The sequence below is a fragment of the Vulpes lagopus genome, chromosome 13 (assembly GCF_018345385.1).
Source record: "Vulpes lagopus strain Blue_001 chromosome 13, ASM1834538v1, whole genome shotgun sequence".
Lineage (NCBI taxonomy): Eukaryota > Metazoa > Chordata > Mammalia > Carnivora > Canidae > Vulpes > Vulpes lagopus.
The window spans coordinates 20,618,769-20,644,896 of record NC_054836.1 but is presented as its reverse complement, the minus strand read 5'-3'; the positions used below and the strand labels follow the sequence as shown (position 1 = coordinate 20,644,896).

The 26,128-nt window shown below is 37.3% G+C and overlaps 1 long non-coding RNA gene across 2 annotated transcripts in view; it reads left to right on the top strand.

Annotated features, from left to right (window-relative positions):
* The window catches only part of LOC121474518, a 57,693-nt gene extending 38,484 nt beyond the window's left edge, over positions 1–19,209 (top strand). For both annotated transcript variants that reach the window (XR_005983422.1, XR_005983421.1), the window contains 2 exons: positions 16,126–16,183; positions 18,384–19,209. This is a non-coding gene — a long non-coding RNA (uncharacterized LOC121474518). The remainder of the gene's footprint in view (positions 1–16,125; positions 16,184–18,383) is intronic.
* Positions 19,210–26,128: the final 6,919 nt, after the last annotated feature.

Below are 26,128 nucleotides of genomic sequence, written 5' to 3'. Positions count from 1 at the left end.
CATTGATTTCTGGGCATTGATTTTGTATCCTGCCACGCTACCAAATTGCTGTATGAGTTCTAGCAATCTTGGGGTGGAGGCTTTTGGGTTTTCTATGTAGAGTATCATGTCATCGGCGAAGAGGGAGAGTTTGACTTCAGCTGAGAAATTTTTGAACAAAAAAATGGTGAAAAACTTCCTAAATCTGGTAAAATACAATCAATAGATTCAAGAAACATCTTCACAAACAAGATGAACCCAAAGAAGTCCATTCCTAGACATATCATAATCAAAATTCTGAAAACTAAGAGCAAAAAAAAAAAACAAAAAACTAAAAGATAGAAAAAGTACATTTCAAATAATAACATTCAAATAACAGTGAAATTATTATCAGAAATGATAGGAGTTAGAAGGAAATGGCAAAATACATTCAGTTGCTGAAAGAAAAGAACTATAAACTCAGAATTCTATATTTATCAAAAATATGTTTTAAGAATAAATAAAGTGTATTTTACTTATAGAAGAAATAAAAACTTTTCAAATGAAGTAAAAGAAATTGTTACCAGCAGACTTGACCTAAAAGAACTGCTGAAATAAATTATTCCAAGAGAAAGAAAATAATAATAAAAAGAAAACTAGAACATCAAGAACAAAGAAAGCCATAGAATGGGTAATATATGGGTAAATAAAATAAAATGTCATTCTCCTTATAAGTTTTAAAAATTATTATTAGTCAGTTGAAATTATAACTATAATATTGTCTAATATGTAAATACATAATTAAATAACATTAACTGAATGGATAAAAACTATGATCAAACTGTATGCTATTAGCAAGCAATTTTATTCATTTATTATTGAAGTACAGTTGACACACACTGCAACATTAGTTTTAAGTGTATAACATAGTGATTTAACAACTGTATATGTTATACTATGCTTACCACAAGTGCAGTTACCATCTGTCACCATATAACACTACTGCAATGCTATTAACTACATTCTCTATGCTGTACCTTTGCTTCTTTTTATCCCTGTGACTTACTCATTCCATAAGTGTAAGTCTATATCTCCCACTCCCTTTCAGCTATTTTGTCCACACCCACAATCCTCTTCCCTCTGGGAACCACCAATTTGTTTTCGTATTTACCCTCGAGGTCCATCCATGTTGTCACGAATGGCAAGATCTCACATACATACACACCACACCACATCATCTTTATCTACTTGTCTATTGATAAATACTTAGGTTGCTTCTATATCTTAGTTATTGTAAATAATGTTGCAATAAACATAGGGGCACATATCTTTCTGAATTAGTGTTTTTGTTTTAATTGGATAAATACCCAGTAATGAAATTACTAGATCATATGATAGTTCTATATTTAATTTTTTGAGCAACCTCCAGACTGTTCTCCCTAGTGGTGCATCAATTTACATTCTTACCACCAGTACATGAGGGTTCTTTTTTCTCTACATTCTTAACTACACTTGTTATTTCTTTCTTCCTTTTTTTTTATTCTAGCCATTCTGACTGTGAGAGTGACATCTTATTGTGGTTTTTATTTGCATTTCTCTGATTCTTAGTTATGCTGAGCATCTTTTCAGGAAATTAATTTTATTTTATTTTATTTTTTAATATTTTATTTATTTATTTGTGAGAGACACACACAGAGACAAGTAGAGGCAGAGGGAGAAGCAGGCTCCCCACAGGGAGCCCGAAGTGGGACTCGATCCCCGGGCCCAGAATCAGACCCTGAGCCGAAGGCAGACACTCAACCATTGAGCACCCAGGCGTCCCAGGAAATTCATTTTAAATATAATGATATAGTTAAGTTAAAAGTAAAAAGGTAGAAAAAGTATACCTTTAAAATATTAATAAAATAAAGTGAGAATGGCTATATTAATATTAGGTAAAGTAGACTTCAGATCAAAGAAGAAGCAACACATTACATAATAACAAGGGTCAATCCACCAAAAACGACAACACAATTCTCAGTGTGTATACACCAAACAGCCAAGCTTCAAATACATAAAGCAAAACCCTAAAGAAGTAGAAAAGAACAATAGACTAATTTACAATTGCAACTAGAGACTTCAGTGCTTAGTAGTTGATATACCTAGCAGAAAGAAAATCAGCAAGGATATAGCAGAATTGAAAAATGCCATCAATCAGTGAGCTCTGATTGATGTTTATGGAACATGCCACTTGGCAACAACAAAATACGAGTTCTTTTCAATTGCACACAGAATATTAACCAAGACCATCTTTGGTTTTACTACAAGCCTCGGCAAACTTAAATGAATTGAAATCATGTAAAATATGTTCTTTGACTAGAAGGGAATCAAAATAGAAATGCATCAGAAAGAAAACAGAAATATCTTTAAACACTTGTAAGTTTATCCACATAGTTTTAAATAACCCATGAGTCAGAGAACTCTGAAAGGAAATACAAAATTACACTGAAGTAAATAAACATGAAAATAAACATATCAGAATGAATGTGGGGGTGCAGCCAAACTGCTTAGAAGGAAATTTTTAGCACCAAATGCTAAGATTAGAAAAAGAAGGAAAACTCTTAAATCGATAAATTTAGCTTCTTCCTCAGGAAGTTAGAAAGGAGGAGCAAAATTAATACAAGCAGAAGGAAAGAAATAATTAAGACATGAGAAATCAATGGATTGAAAACAGAAAGACAGTAGAGAAAAATCAATCAAATCCAAAGCTGGTTGCTTAAAAGTATCAATGGAATTGATAAACTCATAATAGGTCTGACAGAGAAAAAGAAAGAAAAGATGCAAATTACCAATGTTAAGCACAAGAAAGGGAATATCACTGCAAACCCTGCACAGATTAAATGGGTACTAAGGGAACACTACGATTGACTGTACACACATACATTTGATTACTTAGATGAAATGAATCAATTCCCAGAAAACCACAACCTATTGAAACTCACCAGAACTGAAACAGGTAATCTGAATAGTCTCATAATTACCAAATAAATTTAGAAATTACATAGCTCCAGAAAAAGAAATCTGCAAGCCAAAATGGTTTCAATAGACATTTCCATCAAACATTTAAACCAGAGTTAATACCTTCTATATAATCTTTTTAATCTTTTTTTTTGAAAAATAAAAGAGGAGAAAGCATCTCCAAACTCACTTTATGAAGGTAGTATTACCCTCATACCAGAATTAGATAAAATAAGAAAACTACAAACATAAAAGTTTTCAATAAAACATTAGCAATTATATCCAACAATATATAAGTATTCTGTATCTTATATATGTAATATATGCATACATATATGTATAGCTTATGATATAAAAATTATGTATCACAAATAAGCAAGAGTCATTCCAGAAATAAAAGGCTCGTTCAATATTTGAAAATTAATGTAATTTGACATATTAACATATTTAAAAAGAAACCCAACACAATTATATCAATTGGCACAGAAAAAGCACTGAAAAAATATTTAACATCCATTCATGATAAAATTCTCAGAAAACTAGGAATAAAGGGACATCTCCTCAACCTCATAATAAGCATCTAGAGGGGCACCTGGGTGGCTCCGTTGGTTACGCATCTGCCTTCAGGTCAGGTCATGATATAAGGTCCTGGGGTTGAACAACCCAAGTTGGGCTCCTTACTCAGTGGGAATCTGCTTCTCCCTCTGCCCCTCCCCCACGCATCCTCTCTCTCTTTCAAATAAATAAATAAAATCTTTAAAAATATATTTTTAAAAAGAATAATGAAGTTGGAGAAATCAGACTACCTTGATATAAGTCTTACTCTGTGGCTGCAGTAATCAAGACAGGTTTACAGAGGCATAGACATATAGATCAATGAAGCAGAATAGACAACATAAAAATAGACCTATACAAGTATGGCCAACAGATTTTTGACAGAGGTGTAAAACCAATTCAATGAAGAAAAGATAGTATTATTAACACATGGTCCTGGGACAAGTGGACATTCACAGCAAGAAAGGTGAACTATGATGTAAACCTGCCAGCTTACACAAAAATTAACTCAAAATGGAACATGTAAAAAAAAAAAATTAAAAAAAGAGAACATGTAAAACTATAATATTTTAGAGGAAATCTTTTACAGAAAAATCTTTGTGACCTAGGGCTAAGCAAAAAATTCTTAGCTATGACATCAAAAGCACAACCCACAAAATAAACACTGATAAATTGGACTTCATCAAAACTAAAAACTTTGGCTCTATGAAAAATCCCATTTTAAGAGGTTAAAAAGACAAGCCACAAACTGGGAAAGGATACCTGCAAATTACATACCTGACAAAGTACTTGCATCCAAGAGCTATAAAGAACTCCCCGAGTTTAACAATAAAAACACAAATAATCCAATGAGAAAAAGACTGAAATGGACTCTTAACCAAAGAGGGAGTCTGGGGGCACCTGGATGGCTCAGTGGGGTAAGCATCTGACTTCAGCTGAGATCATGATCTCAGGGTCCTAAGGATGGAGCCCCAAGCAGGGCTCTGCCTTGTGGAGAGTCTGCTTCTTCCTCTCCCTCTGCACCTCTTTCTCTAACCCTCCTCTCACTTGTACTCTCTCTCTCTCTCAAAAAAATAAATAAATAAAATATTTTTTTTAAAAGAGAGGGAATATGGGTTGCAAATATACCTATAAAGAGCTGTTCAATATCATTCACCATGCTGAGTGATGAAAAGCCAATATTTAAGATTTACATTCCATATGATTCCATTCATATAATTTTGAAATGACAAAATTATAGAGATGGAGAACAGATTAGTGGTTGTCTGGGGTTAAGGAGGTAGGTGGCAAGGGGTATGATTATAAAAGTGTAGCACAGTGGAGGACCTTTGAGATGATGGAACATATCTTCTGTATCTTGATTGAGATGGTAGCTATATGAATCTTCCATGAATTCCATAGAACCACAAAATGTAGTACAAAATGTAAAAACTGGTGGAACCTAATAAGGTCTGTATCTAGTCAACTGTGCCAATATCAACTCACTAGTTTTCATATTATACAATGTTACTATTAGGGGAAGTTGGGTGAAGGGTATACAGGATCTTTTTGTACATTTTCTGCGACTTCTTATGAGTCTATAATTATTTCACAGATGTATCACTAGGAATTGCTGAGCTGCCACTGCTACTGCTGCTGCAGCAACAATTTCAAGCCAGTGACTTTGAAAACCTAGATGAAATGGGCACATTTGTAGAAAAATATCACTTACCAAAATTGACTCAAGATGAAAAAGAAAGTCTAAATAGCTCATCTATACACATTTAAGAAATGAATCAAAGTTATAATATATTTTTCCACAATATAAAAACACCTAATAAATTCTATAAATGTTCTTCCTAACATAGTAAGTTTTACCTTTTTATTTCCTTTATATACTCTTGGGCATTTTCCCTGAAACTACTGATATTTCTGATCCTATATCTAGTAATCTTAACATTTAAAATTCAATTACATTTTAACAGATAATATAGAGAAAATCTTATCTGGGAAGATAAAAGAATGCTAAGTTTCTAGTTAGGAGGTCAGGCTTTTTCTTTATCCTTTCAGCTTTTCCCTGTTCTTTTTTTATTGCAACCATCCATTCTGTTTATTTTTGTTGGAATAGCAGAGTTACTTTGATTGAAGGCTACATGAAGCCCATTTATCCCTATATACATAGTCTAATATCCTATCTCTTGGAGGTTACCAATCTGTAAGATGGATATAATACTTCTCGTGTCCATAATAAATGGAGGAGATTGTCTTTTTTTCTTTCTTTTCTAATAGATTTCTTGATATATGGTTTTTTTTTTTCTATTTCTTTCCAATCTATTCTGGTATGCAATAATCTTCTTTCTATCTTTCAGTAGACAAAGTCTGCCCTAACTATATTTATCTCAACTGGGACATCATTACATCCCACCCTCACTTTTAGTTGCTTCCGTAACTGTGATTCTTTCCTGGGGAGATGTTGCCTTATAAATGTTCCAACCTTCATTTCATCTATGCTTGTTTGAACAATTTGTCTTATAAGCATATATTATGCCCATGCTATCTCTCCTAGTTTCATCAGCATTGTTTTGTTTTTCTATAATCTTTCCATGTTTTAGCTCTTAAATTGTCATTGGCCACCTAATTTTTCATCCTGCAAATATCTGCCTCTGGCCTCCCTTTGTTTTAACTTTAGTAATATCACTATGGAACGGGATATCCATAGATCCATTTATTGCCATGTGGTTTATAATTTTCCAACTTCATGTCTGAATCCTTTCACAATACATTGTAATTATCAATATTATCTATTACCACTTTATTTGATATATTATATATTCATTATTCTGTGGTTGAGCCTATCTTATGTCTATTACGGGATAGATTTTTCACTAATTGTGGCTAGTCACTCTGTAATTCCTGGCATCTGGGTTGTTGAAATCCCCATTGAGTGTCATCTGACCAGCCCAGAACCCCCTGGGTCATTATCTTCATCACAATATTTATGATATGCAGCACCATCTGCTTGGAAACACAGGGTTCTTTCTTCTGTTGTTGTTTTTTTTTTTCCCAAATACTGTCTAGATCCTGTACTACTTCCAATCATAATCATCACATCCTTTTACTGTCTAGTTTTCTCTTCTCTAGTTGGTCTAAACATGGTGGGAGCAGGGAATCAACCCTCCTATTTTATGTATAAACATAACTTTACACCGATTTTCTTTATATAATCATGCCTGCCTAGTTTGTTAACCTGGTAAATATTCCTTTCACTGAGTTAAAACCTTCTACATTTATTCATGGTTTAAAATTACTAATGAATTTCTTTCAGCTCCTGCCCTCAAATTCTGTTTCACTTTAGTCTTGTGCTCACATACAGGAGCATATCACTCTAAAAATGTGATGCTGTGCATATATACATAAGGCCAACAGAGACTCAGAAGAACCTTTATGTTCCGAAGGTGAGGAAAGGTCAGGCTCAAGTTTAATTACAATCCCGGAGGAGAAAATGTCATGTCATTATTGTGGATAAATACATGTTAGTGTCAGTTAGGTTAAAAAATGTATAAACATAATTTGTGATATTTTTCTTGCTAAATCAAACAGACACACCAAGAGTTTCAAAAACATGGCCCAAATATTGAGAGCAGTGAGGAGTGGGGAGATACTGGTTTGATATTAAGAGATTCAAGAAAGCTAAATTGTGTTTGGTTGATTAGCTTGCTCATGGAAAGTTAAGAAAACCTAAATAAGCCTCAAAGTGGGGGTTGGACTGAAGCAGGGTGACGGTCACAGGGCAGCCGTCCTGTGAGCACAAAGATACTGAAGAGTACATAAAGTGCAAGAATATGATGGTTACTGGCTATTGAAAATTCACTGGGTATCTGGCCCCAAATTCAGTATATTATATGTACTCTTTCTTATTATTAGGTTCTTGAATTAGACTCTTGAATAGAACTCTTCAAAAGGGGCAGGTTTTTGCATATGAACACACTACTGCACCCAGAACCTACAGATCATTTACCTATATAACACAGAGAAAATATGAAGCCACTCAGCACTTTCTATAGACCTGGGTGACTATGTCTTTGGTACAGGGTCATCAGACATTATTAAGCTTTTTTGCTGAGCTATTCCACTGGCGACTCAGCATTCACTTTTCAATGTATGTCTCTCAGAAAAAAACAAAATCAACAAGTGAAAGTTCTCAGTTTGTCCTGCAGATGCCACCAAAACCACAGACTATCTCTCTTGCCCTTCAGCTGTGATCTCTCAAGCTGCCGTAGACCAGAAATTCTGGAAGATAGAAGAAAGCAATTTATGGGGCTGGTGGTTCATAGTTATAAACCTATGTGTGTTTAGAGTTCTGTAGCTCCAAGATATAGATTAGGATTGTATTTTTCCTTTAAAAAAATCACTTCTAACTTTTTGAATAGAGAATATTTACATGATGAAAAGATCAGAAAGCATGAAAAGGTATATAATAGTCTCCCTCCTACTATGGCCCCCATCTGCCTAGTTCTTATTCATGATGCCTTGAAATAGGTAACCACAGCTAATAGTCTACTGTATCATTCCAGGGAGTTTTAATGCATATGTATGAACAAATAAAAATATACAATTTACCTCCTTTAATCATGTAAATGGCAGCATATGATACAGACTATTCTATACTTCAGAGATTTTTTTAAAAGGTTTTAAAATTCTGGGATCCCTGGGTGGCGCAGTGGTTTGGCGCTTGCCTTTGGCCCAGGGCGCGATCCTGGAGACCCGGGATCGAATCCCACGTCAGGCTCCCGGTGCATGGAGCCTGCTTCTCCCTCTGCCTATGTCTCTGCCTCTCTCTCTGTCTCTCTGTGACTATCATAAATAAATAAAAATTAAAAAAAAAAAAGGTTTTAAAATTCTATTTGAAAGAGAGATAGGGGTTGGGAAAGGCAGAGGGAGAGGGAGAGAAAGTCTTAAGAAGACTCCATGCTAAGCACAGAGCCCCAAGTGGGACTGGATCCCACAGCTTTGAGACCATGATCTGAGCCAAAACCAAGAGTCAGACACTTAACTGACTGAGCCATCTAAGCGCCCCTATAATTTTTTTTCCACATAAACCTATATATGAGTTTTTTTATAAAGAGCTTCCTTACAGTTTTTTTCCTTACATTTTTTAAAGAACTTTATAGTATTGTGTTATTTGAATGTACAAGGATTTATTGATAGGTATTTAGGTTGATTCCAATTTTATTGTTGTAATTGCTTAACAATAATAAAAATAGCAATCTATTATTTTTCTACTGTTGCCATAACAAGTTATCATAAACTTAGTGGCTTAAACAACCCCAATTATTATCTAATGTTCTATAGATCAGAAGTCGGGAGGAATTTGGCTGGGCTCTCTGCTCAGGGACCAATGAGGAGAAAATCAAGTTGCTGGCTCAGCTGGGCTCTTACTTACCCCTAGGCTCCACCTCCTGGTTCATTCAGGGTGTGGGCAGATTTTAGTTCTTGGAGTTGTGGGACCAAGTTTCCTGTTTCTTTGTGGGCTGGAAGCCAGGAGCCCTGCCCTGATCCCCAGGGAGTCTCATTCCCCCAGGCCCTCCTTCTTCCTAACCAATAAGGGCACAGCACCAAGTTCTCCTTGCTCTAGGAATGAGTTAGGAGCAGATGGGGCTAGGCAGGGAAAGATAAGGGAAAGGCCCCAGAGTCAGGCCCCCACCCATCCCATGAAAACAGAGATAAGACAATAAAAACAAAAAATAAATCTGGCTCCCTAGCTCCAAAACGTTAGGGAGTATTCCCCTTTAATGGCCACTAAGTAATCACAGAAACTCACCAGACTACAAATAAATATGTCATTAAGGTGTTATTAATAGTCCTGCTTAAACCAAGAGGGCACAAGAATCTCAAGGCCATAGGCTACCTGACTTGGCTCAGGGATATCCCAGATGTAGAGAAATGCTATGGAGGAGATATTAACCAGAGAGAAAGGAACACCTTGTTAGTGCTCAGGATATTTACAAAAAAAAAAAAAAAAATCTTGTTTGTTACAAATCCATCAAGTTTGTTCTAAATATAGACATGATATTTACAAATCCACCCTCAGTGGCAAGCCTGTCAGGGACCCCTTTCACTTTTGAGTGCTTTCTCTGTTTCTTGGCTTAATAAACTTCTGTTGCTTTGCTCACTCTCTGTATTCTGTGAGTTTCATTCTTCAACTCCACGAGACAAGAACCAAGCTCTCCCACGTCGTCCTCAGAGCTTGGAATCTTTGTGACTTCCCTTTCTGCCCTCAGCAGGAGAAAGCTCTCTGCTTTTAAGGAGTCATGTAATTGGATCAAACCCACCCAGATACTCTCCCTATCATTTAGAAATTCTACTTACCAGGGCACCTCCGGTTCAGTGGTTGAGTGTCTACCTTTGGCTCAGGTCACGATCCCAGGGTCCTCGGATTGAGTACCACATTGGGCTCCCCGCAGGGAGCCTGCTTCTCCCTCTCCCTATGTCTCTGCCTCTCTGTGTGTCTCTCATGAATAAGTAAATAAAATCTTTTAAAAAAGAAATTCTACTTACACTTGTCACTCATCCTGCATTTACAGATGTGCATAATTTATATCACATATCCTCTCTACAACCCATTACATTAGATTATTTCCATTTTACAGAGCAAGAGCCAGAGCCCGATAGAGGGTGTCCACCGCCGAGGCCCCTCTGAGCCTTCCCCGCTTGGACATCAGGCTTCCATGGCACCCTCACAGTCCTGGCTCCCAGAGGGTGCTCCCAGAGGACTAGGAGAGCAGGGTGGAGGGCCACCCCGGGTGGATTATAGATAAATTAGAGCGCAGGTCTGGGGTTTGCTGTGACACACTTGCTACTGAGCCTGTGTGGTCAGCACAGGAACCTGGCTGGACAGGGGATGGCATCTGGGGGCTCATCATACTATGTATGTTAACAAGCAGTGCAAATTGTCTAAAATTAAATGCACAACATTCAGAAATACAAAAAAAAAAAAAAAATGAGTGGTGGAGCCAAATGCAGTCACTCTGTCCTCAGACCTGTGCTCTTGGGCATGCCCCCCTCCTGCCTGTTGCACATGGAGCTGCAGTGAGTAATTCTTGAATGTTAGTCATTGCAGCAGCTAGAGTCCTGCAAGAGACAGGATATGTTCCAAAGAGTTTAACTGAAGAGAGTATAATGAAGTGATTACTTACAGAGGGATGGGTAAGATTAAGGGAATCCACAAAGGAGGGTGAAGACCAGAGAAGAGCTAAATACAGGTGGTTTAGCATCTCTGGGTCTGAAGCGAAAGGGAAGAAAACTATGTTATCTGGGGCTGGCAAGAACTGGGACTGTGGAAGACAGAAGTTGTGGAAGTTTCTGTGCCAAGAGTTGTGACTGTAGAGGGACACAGCCATTGCCAGAATCACAGCGAGGCAGGGAGAAAGTAGGGAAGAGTAACGATAAGTCTGTGGCCTTTCTTTTCTTTTTTTTTTTTTTTTTTTAAGATTTTATTTATTTATTCACGAGAGACACACACACACACACAGAGGCAGGGACACAGGCAGAAGGAGAAGTAGGTTCCATGCAGGGAGCCCGATGTGGGACTCATCCCAGGTCTCCAGGATCAGGCCCTGGGCCGAAGGCGACGCTAAACCGCTGAGCCACACCCGGGCTGCCTGTCTGTGGCCTTTCTTCTGACTTTCTTAGACTTGTCAATCCCAACTAGAAGACAGAGAGCAGAAAAACCCGGGTGATACACTCTCTAAAGTTTAAGTGCTGCCAGGTGCCTGAGTGACTCAGTCGGTTAAGCATCTGCCTTCAGCTCAGGTCATGATCCAGAGTCCTGGGATGGAGCTCTACATTGGGCTCCTGCTCCACAGGGAGCCTACTTCTCTCTCTCTCTCTCTCTCTCTGGTGCTCCCCCTGCTTGTGCTCTGTCTCTCTCTCTCTCTTTCTCTGTCAAATACATAAATAAAATCTTTAAAAAAATACTGAAGTGCTGGGGTTCAGAATAGGGCACAGAAGAATAAAGAATGGTAGTAAGTGAGTTTGGATCACATGGTGCCTTGGTGTCCAGTGGTCAGAAATGCAGTTTCAGCCAGGGCCCAGGAGTGCTTTTCAAATGCATAATAGGTATTGACCAAAGAGGCTTTAATTCAAAGCCTTCTGTGTATTCAGCTATACTGGAATTAAAATTAAAAACCTAATAAAATTAAAAAATGAAAAAACCCTCTGGATCTGCCCTGCAATGGGGCTTGCAGCACATTCAGATAGCATTCCTATCTGCCATTGTCAGGTACCAGTGGGACTGTGGGATCATAAGTCCCAAGAGCAGGGCAATTGCACCTTAGTCTTGATCCATGGTATCCTGATCCTATCTCATACTGTCTGCTGAGAACCAGCTGCTACATTTCCAGGAATTTTGTGAGTTCATTGATGTTACATTGGTTAGCTTGGAATTAGCCATGATGAGAGTATTTCCACCATAAAAGGTACCAAATGCTACAAATCAGGGCTTTTTTTTTTTTTTTCCTTTTCTGGAGAGCTGTTATTAAACATTTATCAGTATGCCACTGGCGTTGGCTGTCTCTTGCTCAAGGCCCCAATAAAACTGGTCTTATGGGTTACCAAATAAAGCGTCTGGAACAAGGTAGCCAAATACAGAATGACTTGGCTCTAAATTCCAAAGAAGCTCACTATACATGATCTCCATTTATTTGCAGTGATGTTGTCAGGTGTAGGAAAACTAGTCTCTCAGACAGATGCCCAGACCACTGACCCCTGGAAACTTCATTGATAGAGCAGGTTTCTGTGCTTTCACAAGTTTTATCTCCTACTGTGTGGCATGCATGTGCCTAAGTAAGGCACCAACAGTGCTTGCTACTTCCTATTTACCAGCTCCAATTAGCACAATATCAATTTAATTGATCCATGAATTAAAATAGTCTGATTACCAAGTGGACCCTGTGACTCATTAAAATAATCATTCCCATTTTATCTCTGATGGTCAAGCAAAGCCATTGGCATCTACCATTCCAGGATCCTCTTATTTTCATGGAAATCATCATTATCACACGCCTACAAAATCTAGCTTTTCAAAATAGTGGTTTTTTTAAGGACACTAGTGTTCCCTTCACCAAAGCATTCCTTAATGTCTTGGTAAATATCTTCTGATCCTTTTGCTGATTATAATTGGGATCAGGATGGCTATCCAAACCTATGTATAAATAGATCCACTTCTACATTTCCATCAACTTTAGCCTTTGAAATATGCCCTCTAGAGCTTGCTCAGAAGTTGTAGCATCACAGCCTCACTAGCTCTAGGCCCATTGCCCAGGTTTCAAGTAACTACACCCAGGCACTTGAGCCAACACATTAAACTCCAAATCCTTTGTGAGGATTAATATTAATACATTTGGCCTGATACAACTTCATGTTTCATCTAACACACTTAGAATCAATGCCAGTATCTGTTACCAATACTCCTGCTGACACAAATGAGTATACTTTATCTCCTCCCAGAGAAGACATGGCACTTCTCCCTGGACTATTCAGTGTTTAACTCTCATTATGGTTCTGGAGATAAATGAGGGTTGATGAGGCTGGATGGAGGAAGAACAGGCTCCCCTTGTAAGGTGGCTGCTGTAGATTTAAGTCAACAAGGGAAATATATGAAAGGGAAGTCAAGCTCCCTTGGGAAAGGGGAAAGGGATAGGTCGGTTACTGGGGGCAGGAAGATTCTAGATACTATATATATATATATATATATATATAATTTATTATAAGGATTTGGCTCACATAATTATGGAGGCTGACAAATCCAAAATGCCCCAGTATGAGTCTGAAGGTCAGAAGATTTTATAACACCAGAAAGAGATAATCTTCCAGTTTGAAGACATTCAGCAGGGGAATTGTTTCTTATCAGGGGCAGAGGATTGGCCTTTTTTTCTACTCAGGCTTTCAGCTGGTTGGACGAGTCTCACTCACATCATGGAGGGCAATCTGTTTCACTCAGTCTACTGATTATGTTACTTTCATCCCAAAACATAAAACTAAATGAGTAGGGTTAAGGGAACTGGGAAGATAAAAAAGGTGAATACCCAGGAATTAGCTGAAGCAGAAATCTGTTAACCAGCATTTGACCTTCAGAGTCTGGTGATGGCTGTAGCTATGGAAGGGGCCATTTGACAGTAGCTGTGGTGATGGAGAAACAAAATCTCTTCCAGAATAACTCTTGTCAAAGCAGGAGTCTGTGGAATACACATCCTGACTCTATCTTCCTCTCCCTCCCAATTGCATGCTGATGTCCCACCCCTCCATTACATTAACCCAACTAAAAGGTAGTCAGAGGGTAGAGGAGCCTGTGTGATGCACTCAGTAGAGGTCAGCCTCCTGGACCAGAAAGCATGGTAGAAAAGAACTAAAAATGGAAATGAGGTAGGGAAAAATAAAGAATAATCAGAACATTGGTCTTTTTCTGGTACAAGTGTATAATACAGTAAATTCATAAAAGTGGTCTTTCTGGGTCAAAGGGTGAATGCATTCATAATTTTTATAGTTTCCATGCTTCCTCACTTAAGGATTAGGGTGATTTCAATGTTATCCAGTCCTGTCTGTGAATGTCTGACTCTACACTTTGTCCAACCACGTATCCTCAAGTGTTGGGATTTGTCAATATTATAGGTGAAAAATGATATCTCTGTGTAGTGTTCTTGTGTATTTATCTTTTTATGAGGAAGCATAACACTATTTTCATATAAGTTAATAAAAGCTCATTCAATTACAAGTAGTAGAAAACTCAGCTTTTTTTTTTTTTTGGTTGAAAACTCAGCTTTATATGGTTTAAGCCACAGAAAAGAAATAAGATTCACATTAAAGAAAAGTAAGTGGTTATATCTAGGGACACATCTTGATCCAAGGACTCAGAGGATGTTATCAAGTCTAGCTTTTCTCCCTCGTTCTGTCTCCTGTCTCTATTTTACTCTGTGTCTCTCTACTTTCCCTTTGCTTGGCTCTATTCTCAGATGATCTCCCCTCTTGTCATGGTCCCAGACAGCACCAGGCTTTTATCCTCACAGCTCCAAGTTCATCACAAAGACCTAGGCCTGATTCTCATTGACTTCATTTGTATCACATGCCTGTCCTTGAACCATGACCAGGGGCAGGTGGCTGTGCTGCTCCATTTGTCCAGGACCTAGTCACAGAAGGTGACTTCTTACCCGTGCACATATCTTCAAAGATGGCCATATCAATATAATGCAGCTACTATTCACAATAAAAACTGTGTTTATCCATATCCTAGGAGGAGATGGGATAAACTACCCTAAGTTCATAAATAAAGTAGTTATTGTTCCAATCCAGAATCTCCAGGTGACTAGTATTTTTAGTCAGGTTCTAATGTGGCTTCTCATAGTCCAGCAAACTGATTAAATGAAAAACATAAGTCACATTATACATTTACAGGGAAAGACAATGACAATTGAAATAAATCCTCCATTTGGAAAACGGGGAACAGCCCACAGTGGTCTCTGACCTTCAACACTTACGAAGACCTCTGACTCTGAGATGAAATGAGCTCATTGATCACTCTGGAAGGCTCTTTCCTCATTATTTTTCATGGGCCCATCTGAGATGGGAATCTTTGGTGAGGATGTATGTTTCTTTATGGGTTGTATCTGTTTAGCATCCCATCTTCTTAAAGAGTAGATTTGGGGTTCTGGAATAATCTCAAAGATCGAATAATTGTAGGCTACTCTTTATTGGGTTAAGATTTCTTTGACTGTGAATCTCCATTAAAATTTTAGGAGGTAACAATACTGTAAGGTAAGTATTATTATCCTTACTTCATACATGTGGATTTCCTAGCTCAGAAATGTGAAGTGATTTTGTCTAAAGCCATACAGCTTGGTGCGTGATAAAGCCAATATTTGCAAAGAGGAGTCTACCTTTACCCCTCTACTCCACACTGCTTCCCTGTGTACCTTTTATAAAAATAGTTTGTTTGCAATATCTCTATTATTATTAGCAAAACTTTCATATCTAGCAACTCTAGTGGGAAATTCATGCTCACTGCCCCTCCTTATATCCTGCTGAATTTCTCTAAGTAAAATAATGAAAGAAAAAACAGAAAAATTCTCACTTTGTCCTGCAGGTGTCACCTTCATCATAGAACATCTATTTCCAGCTTCATAGCCCGGGTATCTCAGGGCTGCAGTGGACCAGAAATTCTAGAAGGAACAGACTAACTGCAACTTAAACAATTCAGTGCCAACATCCATAACCAGTTTTTATTGTCCTGTAGCTCCTGGGACCTAGTTAGGACATTTTCTATTTTAAATTTATTTAATTTTTGAACAGGTAATACATTTATGTGATTCAAAAACAAAAAGTACAAAAAGAGTGAAAAAAAATTTCTATTTAGCCAAGTTCATGCCAATGGTTACCAATGTTATTAGTTTCTTTTGTACTTCCAGAGTATTTTTTATTCATGTGCAAGAAAGGATTTTGTTTTAAAGCTACCTTCTTTTATTTTATGCGATAGTATATGTCCTAATAACATTTCTCCTCCATCTTCATTATTCCATATAATATTGTATCTTGGAAATCTTTGTATATCAGTACATAAAAATTTCTCTCCCTTTTTTTTTGTAGCTTCAAAGTATTCCCACTGTACGGATGCCCCTAAATTTATCAACTCAGTGATAAACATGTAAGTTGATTTCTTTGCTATTAAAAACCTGAAATTGTCTGTTTTGGTTTTTTAGGTAAAATCTTAAAATCGTGTAATCTTCAAAATTCTAGGATTAATGCTCAGGGTTGGTGGGCTGAGACCCCAGATCCCTGTCTTCCCTGCCCTCTTTTACCATTTGTGAAAACATTTGGTTTAAATGAATCTTAAGTGGTCTTGTGGTGGCAGATCTCCCATAGAGGGCCTGGAAGCCCCCAGAGAAGTAGACTGACCTTCTTATCCAGGGAGCAGCCTTGTATATAGTTCATTTTGCATGCATGTGAAATATCTGGTAGTATTTTAGGAGATATGCAAGCATTTACAAGTTGAGGAGATTTCTGTTTGTTTTTTCTTTAAGTCTTTCCAAATTGTAACCAGCTTATTCTCCTACCAGCCATGTTTGAAATTGTCTATTTGCCTACAGCTTGGCCAACACAGTATGTTTTGGATTTTTGTCAATCAATCTGAGAGTAAAAAAGATATCTCAGTTTTATTTTTTAGTTTTCTTAATATAAATGAGTTTGAGAATTTTTTGGCTTAAGAGTTATTTGAATGAGGGGCACCTGGGTGGCTCAGTGGTTGAGCTTCTGCCTTTTGCTCAGGACATGATCCTTGGGTCTTGGGATTGCTTCTCCCTCTGCCTATGTCTCTGCCTCTCTGTGTCTCTCATAAATAAATAAATAAATAAATAAATAAATAAATAAATAAATAAATAAAATCTTTTTTTTTAAAAAGAGTTATTTGAATGAGTTAGAATCTCTTTGATTGCAAGTGATAGAAAGCCCAACTCCATGGCATAAGCAAGAAGATATTTGTTTTCTCATGACTAAAAAGTCTGGAAATAGATGCAGAATTTCCAATGGACCTTAATTCAAAGGTCTAAATGTTACCAAGCCCTGTGATTTCTCATTACTTAGCATGCTTACTCTCTCCTTCTCTCTCATTCTCTTACTCGTTGACTGGCTTCTCCTCTCACTCTCTTGGTCCAGCTTCCTTCTGTCTTAGCCCTATAACTTCAAAGAGTCTCTCTTGTGATTCTCACCCACTTGCATCGGATAGGAGATTCTGTGCTCTGGTTTTCCAGGCCTGAGTCACATGATGAAGTCTAACTCCCCAAACTAGATGGATTGAGTGAGGGATGGGCATTCCCTCTGTTGGGTGAAAGATCAAGGTGATATTACATAGAGAAAGATGAGTAAGCTGGTGAACAGCACAGGTTTGTGCTGTAATCCACTCCTTTGACACCACAACATCCACACATGTACATGTGTCATTCCCTTAAAAAACAGCCATGCCATAATTGGAGCCACTATTACATGCTGTAAAACTGTACTCATCCCCTTCCCAGAGGGAGACACAGTGAGCTATCTAATCATTACCCCAAGTTCAAGATTTCTGTCTCCTCGGTCAGGTGTGACTCCTCCTAACCCAGTATATGGTTTGAGTATAACCATAATACACACATGAAGAATCAGGAAAAAAAGATAAATACAACAAAACATCCATTTAGCAAGGCAGAGAAAGGAAAATGGTATAAAGCAGTCTCTGGTCCAAGGTACTTTGCATGACACACAGGATAGGGAAGAGCAAGTTATCCTTGACCTGGAGATAATGTGACCTAGCTGTTTGGTTAGTTCTCTGGCAGAATAGCCTTGTTCTGTATCTTCCATGGTCCTTACAAGCTGTTGACTATGGAGGAAGAGGTGGCCCCTTCTGCAGGCTACATGTCTCTAGCAGCAATTTTTCATGTTGGAATGGATGTGGGGTGTTTAGGATTACCTTAAGCATTGAATAATCACAGAATGTTGTTTGTCAGATTTGGGGTTTCTCTAGCAAGATAAGTCTCTTCAAACACAATGAGGCATTAGCCTACAATTTAGGTAGCATAATTCACATTTTATAAGAGTACATATCATGGTTCAGAAATACTAAGTTCCTTTACCTAAGGCCACCCAGCTGAGTAGTAATAAAGGATGAGTGACAAACCCACTATTTGTAACCAACGTTGTTTAGCTCTAAGGCGTAAGCTTCCAAAATGTTTATATGAAAATTATATTCACAATATCTAGCAACTCTAATGGGAAAAATCACCATTCCTCACCTATGCTCTGTGAAACTTACATTCTTTCCCATTCCTCCTCCCAGAGGACAAACAAGTTGAAATATTCTGTTTATCCTGCAGGTGCCGCTATAACTACAGGATGTTTCTTTCTAGTTCGGCAGCCGGATCTCAACACTGAAAAGGATCAGAAATTCTAGAAGATGGATTCCAGTCTCCATAAAATTCAATCTAAAGAGCCCCCCCCCCAAGACCCCCACCATCACATACACACTCATGGATTTAGATTTCCATAACTTCTAGTTAGGACTCTTTCCCCCTGAAATTGTATGTATTCATTTTTTAACACATTATATAGTTATAAGTTTCAAAAATTAAAATATATTTAAGAAGTCTTTGGAAAAAAATCTCCCTCCATCCTTGTCTCTTATCTACCAGTTTTCTCCTCATAGCCTTTATTTACCATGGTAATTTATTTTTTGTTTGTATTTCCAGAGATTGTAATGCATATGCAACTAAATATTAATACAAATTCCTTTCCCTCGACCCTTTTTAATCCCATTTCTAGTCAGCTATTCACATTCCTCTCTTCCTTTTTTTTTCTACACAACTATACATTATGGAGAGATTTATATTATAAGTTCTTAAAGAAACTTATTCCTTTTAATGGATTTAGAGTTCTCTACTATGTGGATGAAATCAATTCTCCATGAATGATGAACATTTACGTGGATTCTTGTTTGCACTTCCAGACACTGCTGTACTGAATAACCTTGTTCATGCCTCATCTTGCATTTATGGATATATATCTGCCAGACAAACTACACAAAGCATAACTGCTAGGTCAAAGGATACATGTATTTGCAATTAAGCAAATATGTCTAATTTGCATCCCTTAGGGATTGTTAAATTTACACTCTTCCCAGTAAAATAAAATATTTTCCCCCAACTTGACTAACATAGTTTTAGTTTTATTTTTTGTCAATAGGTGGAAAATACTATCTTAGTTTTAATTCACATCTTTATTATGAAAGAGGTTGAAAAACTCTTAATATGCAGCATTAGAAATGATTATGGGCAAAAAAACAAAACAAAACAAACAAACAAAAACAAAAAATACCTCAACCTGGCTTTAGAAAAGGGGATTAAAGGAGAGCCTTGGTGGCTCAGCCAGTTAAAAACATCGCCTTCAGCTCAGGTCATGATCCCAGGGTTCTGGGATCCCAGGATCCTGGGATGGAGCCCCACCTTGGGCTCCCTGCTCAGAGAAGAGTTGGCTTCCCTCTGCCACTCCCCCTGCTTATGCACTCTTTCTGTCAAATAAATAAAACCTAAAAAAAAAAAAAGAAATGAAAAAAGATGTATTGACTTTACAACTGAAAACTCAGGGATAAATTCAGAGCTTCCAGTATGTCTGGATCCAAAGGTTCAAACAATCCTCACCCCTAACATGCCCTACTGCCAACTCTCAGAAAAAAAGAAAAATGAAGAACCAAACAAAAGATTCTCAATGTGTCCTGTAGGTGCCACTATTGCCACAGGATTTTTTTTTCAGCTGCGCAACATGCATCTCTTTAAAGCTAAGATTCTAGAAGATGGAAGAAAGCCTGCTCATTCAATTAGGCTAGCTAATATTCCAGCACCGGCATTCCACATATAACTTAGAATTCCAGAACCCCATTCTGTTGTTGTATCTTTCTTTTTCAAAAATACATGTTGAAAATATTTGTGAAGTGTTTGTATAATTCCAAAATTGTTTAATACAATAAAATAGGTGGTATATAGTGAAAAAAAAATCCCCCTCTGAATCTATCTTCTAAATATTATGTTCTACTGCCCCATTCTGTGGATAGCTACTCTTCTCAGTTTCTTTTCTGTCTTTCCTGAAATATTCATACACATACAACTATGAAGATACTTCTTTTCTCTCCCTCATTATTAAACATTTTATACAAATACCAGTACTTTAAATTTTTTCTCTTAACATATATTAAAGATATGTCCATATTAGCACAAAAAGAAATTCCTCATTCTTCTATATTGCTTCATATATTCCCCTGTATAGATGTACCTAATTTTTCATTTATTTAGACCTTTATTAAGGGATGTTTAGGTTGATATCCATAGTGTTACAAATAATGCTATAATGAATAAATATTTCTTCATTTAACATGCTGTGGAAGTGAAACTGTAGAGCTAAAAGGTAAATGTATTTGCGATACATTTTCAAATGTACCTACCATATGATTGTACCATCTTCACACTTTCACCTGCAAAGTATGACAATTCTTATTCTCTCAAAGTTGGTCAATATCATGAGTTATCAAGATATCAGATATCTGCAAATCTAATAGTTGAAAATTGGCATGTCAGTTCAGTTTTATTTTATTTTCCATATTTTAATTGAGGGTAAGCATCTCTTCACTTCTTGAAGATGGTGAGGATTTAGCTGAGATTTTTTTTCACTTGCAAGGGTTAGAAAACCCAACTCATAGTGACTGAAATGAAAATAAATTATTCGCATAACTAGACATGAATGTTCTTAGAGTTTTTAGAGTTCGAGATCTCACCCCCCACAGCCTGCTGCGCCCCCTCCTCCTTCATCTCTGTCTTAGGTAGGCTTCTTTCATGTGATGACCATTGGCGGTTTCAGGCTTAAAATTTTACAACTCCAAGGTTAGCAAAAACTTCTGAACCAGATCCTCTATTGATTCAAATTTCAGGATTACATTATTGAGTGTAAAGATTATAGTGTTCTGATAGTCCGGGTCTGAGTCACTTCTCTCTTCTTGAGCCAGAGATGGGGTCAGCTTTACCCATACTATGTGAATTGAGGGTTGGGGTTAAGGGGTTAGGTCAGGATTTCCTTGAGGAAAATTAGAGTTGTATAACATCAAGGAAAATGAGCGAATACCACAATGGGTACCCAACATCCATACACTAATCCTTTTCCCATATATATATATATATCTTAAGAAATGCTCATGTCTACAGAGAACATTAAAAATCACTCATCCCCTTTCTGGAAGGGTGCAGCTCAGTCTTTATTACTTCAAATCTGGGATATCTAAGTGATACACTTTCTTGGTCAGATCTAGGCTTGAATCCTCACAATTACAGGAATTTATAGTAAATGCTATATATTTACTATAAATAAATATTATAGCAATATCTAGCAAATCATAACATTAATTACCCTCAATCAGTACACACACCATTCACTGATAAAGAACAGTCTAATGATAAGAACTCCATTGGAAATGCAGAAAATGGAGAACACAACAGAGGTGACTAGAACATCACCCATACAATATTTTAGAGTTCCTCAGTGATAAAATCTGGGCATTCTGGTTCTTTTCCCTAGGCGATTTTTCTTTGTTTGAAGTGGTCTTGTTGGGTTGTGGTCTTTAGCTGCTCACTTCTTATTTGAATGAGTTTGGGGGCCTGGAATTGCCTTAGAGGTTGAATATCATGGAGTTTTAAAAGAAAACTTTAGTAAGCACCACATTTACAAGGATGGTTGTATTATCTGCATTTTACAAGTGAGTAAACTAAGGCTGGAAGAGGTTAGGGGATCTTTGCCTACTTACAAAGTTCTGAATGACAGGGAGAGTGTCAGCATCCAGGTATATTTCCTTACCTAGCACACTGACATCCCAAACTGCTCTCTCTAAAATGGATTTGTTTACAGAGTTGACATCAGTAATTAGGAAAACTCTAATTTCTAGCCACAGCAAGGAGAAACCCCAGATCACAATCCCTGACCATCTCTGTTACACTCTCCTGTCCTAAAAGGGGGAAACAAAATAACAAAAAATTCTCAAGTTGTCCTGTAGGGGCCACCTTCCACATGGAATATCTCTTTTGAGCATTGTAGTCCAGATCTTTCAGAACTGCCAATAAACCAGAAATTCTAGAAGGTGAGAGAAGCCTTCAATGTAATAGGTCAATGTAATCAATAGTTCAGTGCTAGGATTTCAACATACGTGCTTAGTTCTATTTTATTTATTTATTTATTTATTTATTTATTTATTTATTTATTTATTCATGAGAGACACAGAGGGAGAGAGGCAGAGACACAGGCAGAGGGAGAAGCAGACTCAATGTGGGGCTTGATCCCGGGACTCCAGGATCACACCCTGGGCTGAAGACAGGCACCAAACTGCTGAGCCACCCAGGGATCCCCACGTGCTTAGTTCAAATTAATAAGTTAGGACTCTATTATTTTTTTAAAATGTATTGAATTTTTGAATCTTTTTTTTAATTTTTTATTTATTTATGATAGTCACAGAGAGAGAGAGAGAGGTAGAGACATAGGCAGAGGGAGAAGCAGGCTCCATGCACCAGGAGCCCAACGTAGGACTCGATCCCGGGTCTCCAGGATCGCGCCCTGGGCCAAAGGCAGGCGCTAAACGGCTGTGCCACCCAGGGATCCCAATGTATTGAATTTTTGAATAAATAAACTACTTAAATGAAAAGAATAAAGGGATATTCACTAAAAAACATCTCCTTTTCAAACTTGGTTCCCATCTGCTAAATTCCCAAGACTGCTTCCTAAATATTTAATGATTCACTAGTTCCCAGCATGTCCTTCCAGAGATTTACATATATATGAATATATATTCTATCTTATTCTTTTTTTATACAAATGACAGCATAAAATTAATTGGTTCACAAAACATGTATCAGAAATATTACCCATCAAAATTTAAAAAAATTTTTTTTACATCTTTATAGTATGCTACCATATGGTTGTGTCATACTTCATTTAACCTCTTGATGGGCATTTAGTTGATTCTTATCTCTAATTGTTACAAACAGTACTGTAATGACTAACCTCATATATATGTCATTTTTCACATGAGTAATTACATTTGTAGAACAAATTTCTAGATATGAGTCTTCTGGGGCAAAAGTCCATACATTTTTAATTTTATTAAATAGTCCTACATTAACCTTCAAAACATTATAATCAACTTACATTTCATCAGAAATGTTTGAGGATGCCTACTTTTTCACAGCGTATCCATCATGATATGGTATTGAATGTTTGGATCTTTTAATCTACTAGATGAAAAAAGTGGCATCTCTTTCCATTTTAATTTGTTTTAGGTAGGACTGAATAACTTTTCATAAGTTTAAGAAATTTTTAATTTTCAACTGAAAGTATTGGAAAACCAAACACTATCAGGCTAAAAGAAAAAAAATAGTGATTTATTGTTTTATAAGGTATGTAGATACTTCATTTTAGCTTTCAGATTTCTGGGGCCTTGCCTCTATGTAAAGTAAACCTCTGGGAAGCATCTAGGTTTCATCCATCCCCCAGCCCCTGTGCTAAGGGACAATGATGCCTTCTTGGTCTTAGGGCTATTGCTCTTCTTCCCAGATGTTGACTGGTTACCACCAAATGTGTGACTCTGGGGCAAAGAGCTTGCATGGAGATGTGGGAATGAGCTACTTACATGACTCATTTCACTGAGGAGTGGATTCTTCTACCTATTTCTTTGTTTCCTCTCAACCTGTAAAGGAAACTCCTTACAGAATTAATTTATTTAGCCAGAGGCTCTAGTTCAAGATGGTTGTCATAGTCACTTGGTCACCCTCAAGAAGGTTTTCTCCCAGAAAAAACAAAGTCTCTAAGACTCCAGTGAATCCTTTTATTGCCTTTGTTCTCTTCCCCAGAATCTGGACTTTATTTCTCCCTTTTTGGTCAACCATTTCCACAATCATCTCTTCCTGCTACCCCCATAGCTTTGCATTTCCATTCAAAATTACCACAACAATGCATTCATCATCATGTGCATGCTGTTGTATTTATTATACAACAGTCATCCTTACTCACTTGCTTTATTTACCTGGCTCCTATATGCACCTGTGTTTGTGACCTATAGTTAATTTTTTGTGTAATTTGAGGAAGCAAAGCACAAGAAAAGCCACTTTCAAATTCCAAGTCCAAATGGAAAGAGGAAAAAACATTCTGGAGTGTAAAACTATGCCTACATTGATGGAAAACTAATTACTTAAAAAGAAAACTGGTGTCCCTCCAAGAAATTCAATTGTTTATTTCTTTTTACTAAATTGGTTTAATTGACCAACTGTTTTGCTTGTAGATGAACACAACTTCAGATCTGTTTTATAAGCTACTTAGAAACCACAGACTAATTAGAAAAGCCAGGGAATCTATGATAAACTAGAAAATATTTCAAAGTATTATATGAGTCTCTTCATAAAGAGTCTTTGTGTAGAAGTTATATATGCTAGTGTGGGGAGAACATGAGTCTGGAGCCAGCAAACCTAGATCAAATATAGTCTTAGTTACATTTTTGGCTAGGATGCTTGAAAAATTATTAAACTTCTCTGAGTCCATATATAAAATCATTAAGAATCTACTTTTCACTCAGTAAATATTGAGTCCATCATGATGTAAGTTCCATGGCATTCCATGAACATAGTAGGTAGCCAACAAGATTTGTTGTAGTGTTGACTATATCCTAGACTATGTGCTATATCCTTTGTATACAAATGGTGATCGAGACATACTTGCCTACACTCAGGGAAGTTTAGGAGCTATATGAGGTCAGCCAGAAAAGAAAGCAGGATATTTCAGTACACATAGGGGTCAGTGCAGAAAGAATATATGAATTTGCGGAAAGTAACCATCACTTCTCTATACCTATACAGTGGCTTAGAGGTAGAGAGAAATGGTGAACCATGAATTTGGAGAGGGAAGGTGGGGATATATCATGAAAGATCTGGTGGGTCCAGCAAAGGCATTTGGCTTCCATTCTGAAGCAAAGAAGAACCCCGAAGGAGTATAAGCAAAGAAGTGTCATGACTGAATGTGTCTTTTAAAATGTCCCTCCAGCTGCTATGTGGAGAAAGGACTGGGAGGGAGCATGATTCCATAGAGAAAGCAGTATAAGCAAGAAATACTGGTAGCCTCAACCAGGAAATAGCAATGGAGTTGGAGAAAAGTGAATGTTACTGAGATATACAAAAATGTAGAAACTAACTGTACTGATCAATTGGATGGGACACCAAGGGAATGAGGGGAATTGGGAGGAAGGTGAAATTTCTAGCTCTTAACAACTATACGGATAATAGTGCTATTCACACAGATAATAAACACAGGATGGGGAACAAGAACTTTGGGGGGAGGGGGCGGGCAGAAATAAGGGAGAAAATTGCATATGATAATCACTCAAAGTTAATGGTATATGCACTGGAGCTGTGCAATTGGTTGTTGCATGTACGGGTATGAGACTCAAGAGTGACATCTAGGAGATATCAGTATGAAATCATCAGTATGTAGATGCTAAGTGAAAAGAGTTGCAGATGAGATTGGTCAGGGTGAACGTGCAAAACAGAAAATAAGAGCCTAGAATCTACAGTGGCCTTAATGCAATACTTAAGGCACTGTCTGTGAACCACGGCGACATGCTAGAATCACCAGGGAACTCATAAAGAACAGTGATGCCAGACCCCTACCACAGACTAATTAAATCAGAATCTCTGGGGCTGGAGCTCAGCATCAGCCTTTTTTCAAAGCTCCCCAAGTGATTCTAATACATAACCCTCGCTGAGAACTATGACTTAAAGAATATGTTGAAGCAGGGGAGAATCTGGTTAAAAATCCAGATAATATGGTCTCATAGAAGTTCACAGGACAGAATATTCAGAAGAAAAGGAGTGGTCAAGAGTGTTACAGGCCTTGAGGAGTAGCAAAAATGATCACTGATGGCTTGAACAGTAAGTATCAGGAGTAAAAAAAGATGGGCAGATTGCTGTAGAATATTAGGATTCTGATGCTAAAAGCCTTCTAATATCATTGGCTTAAATAAGACAGAAGTATATTTCTTATTCAAGTC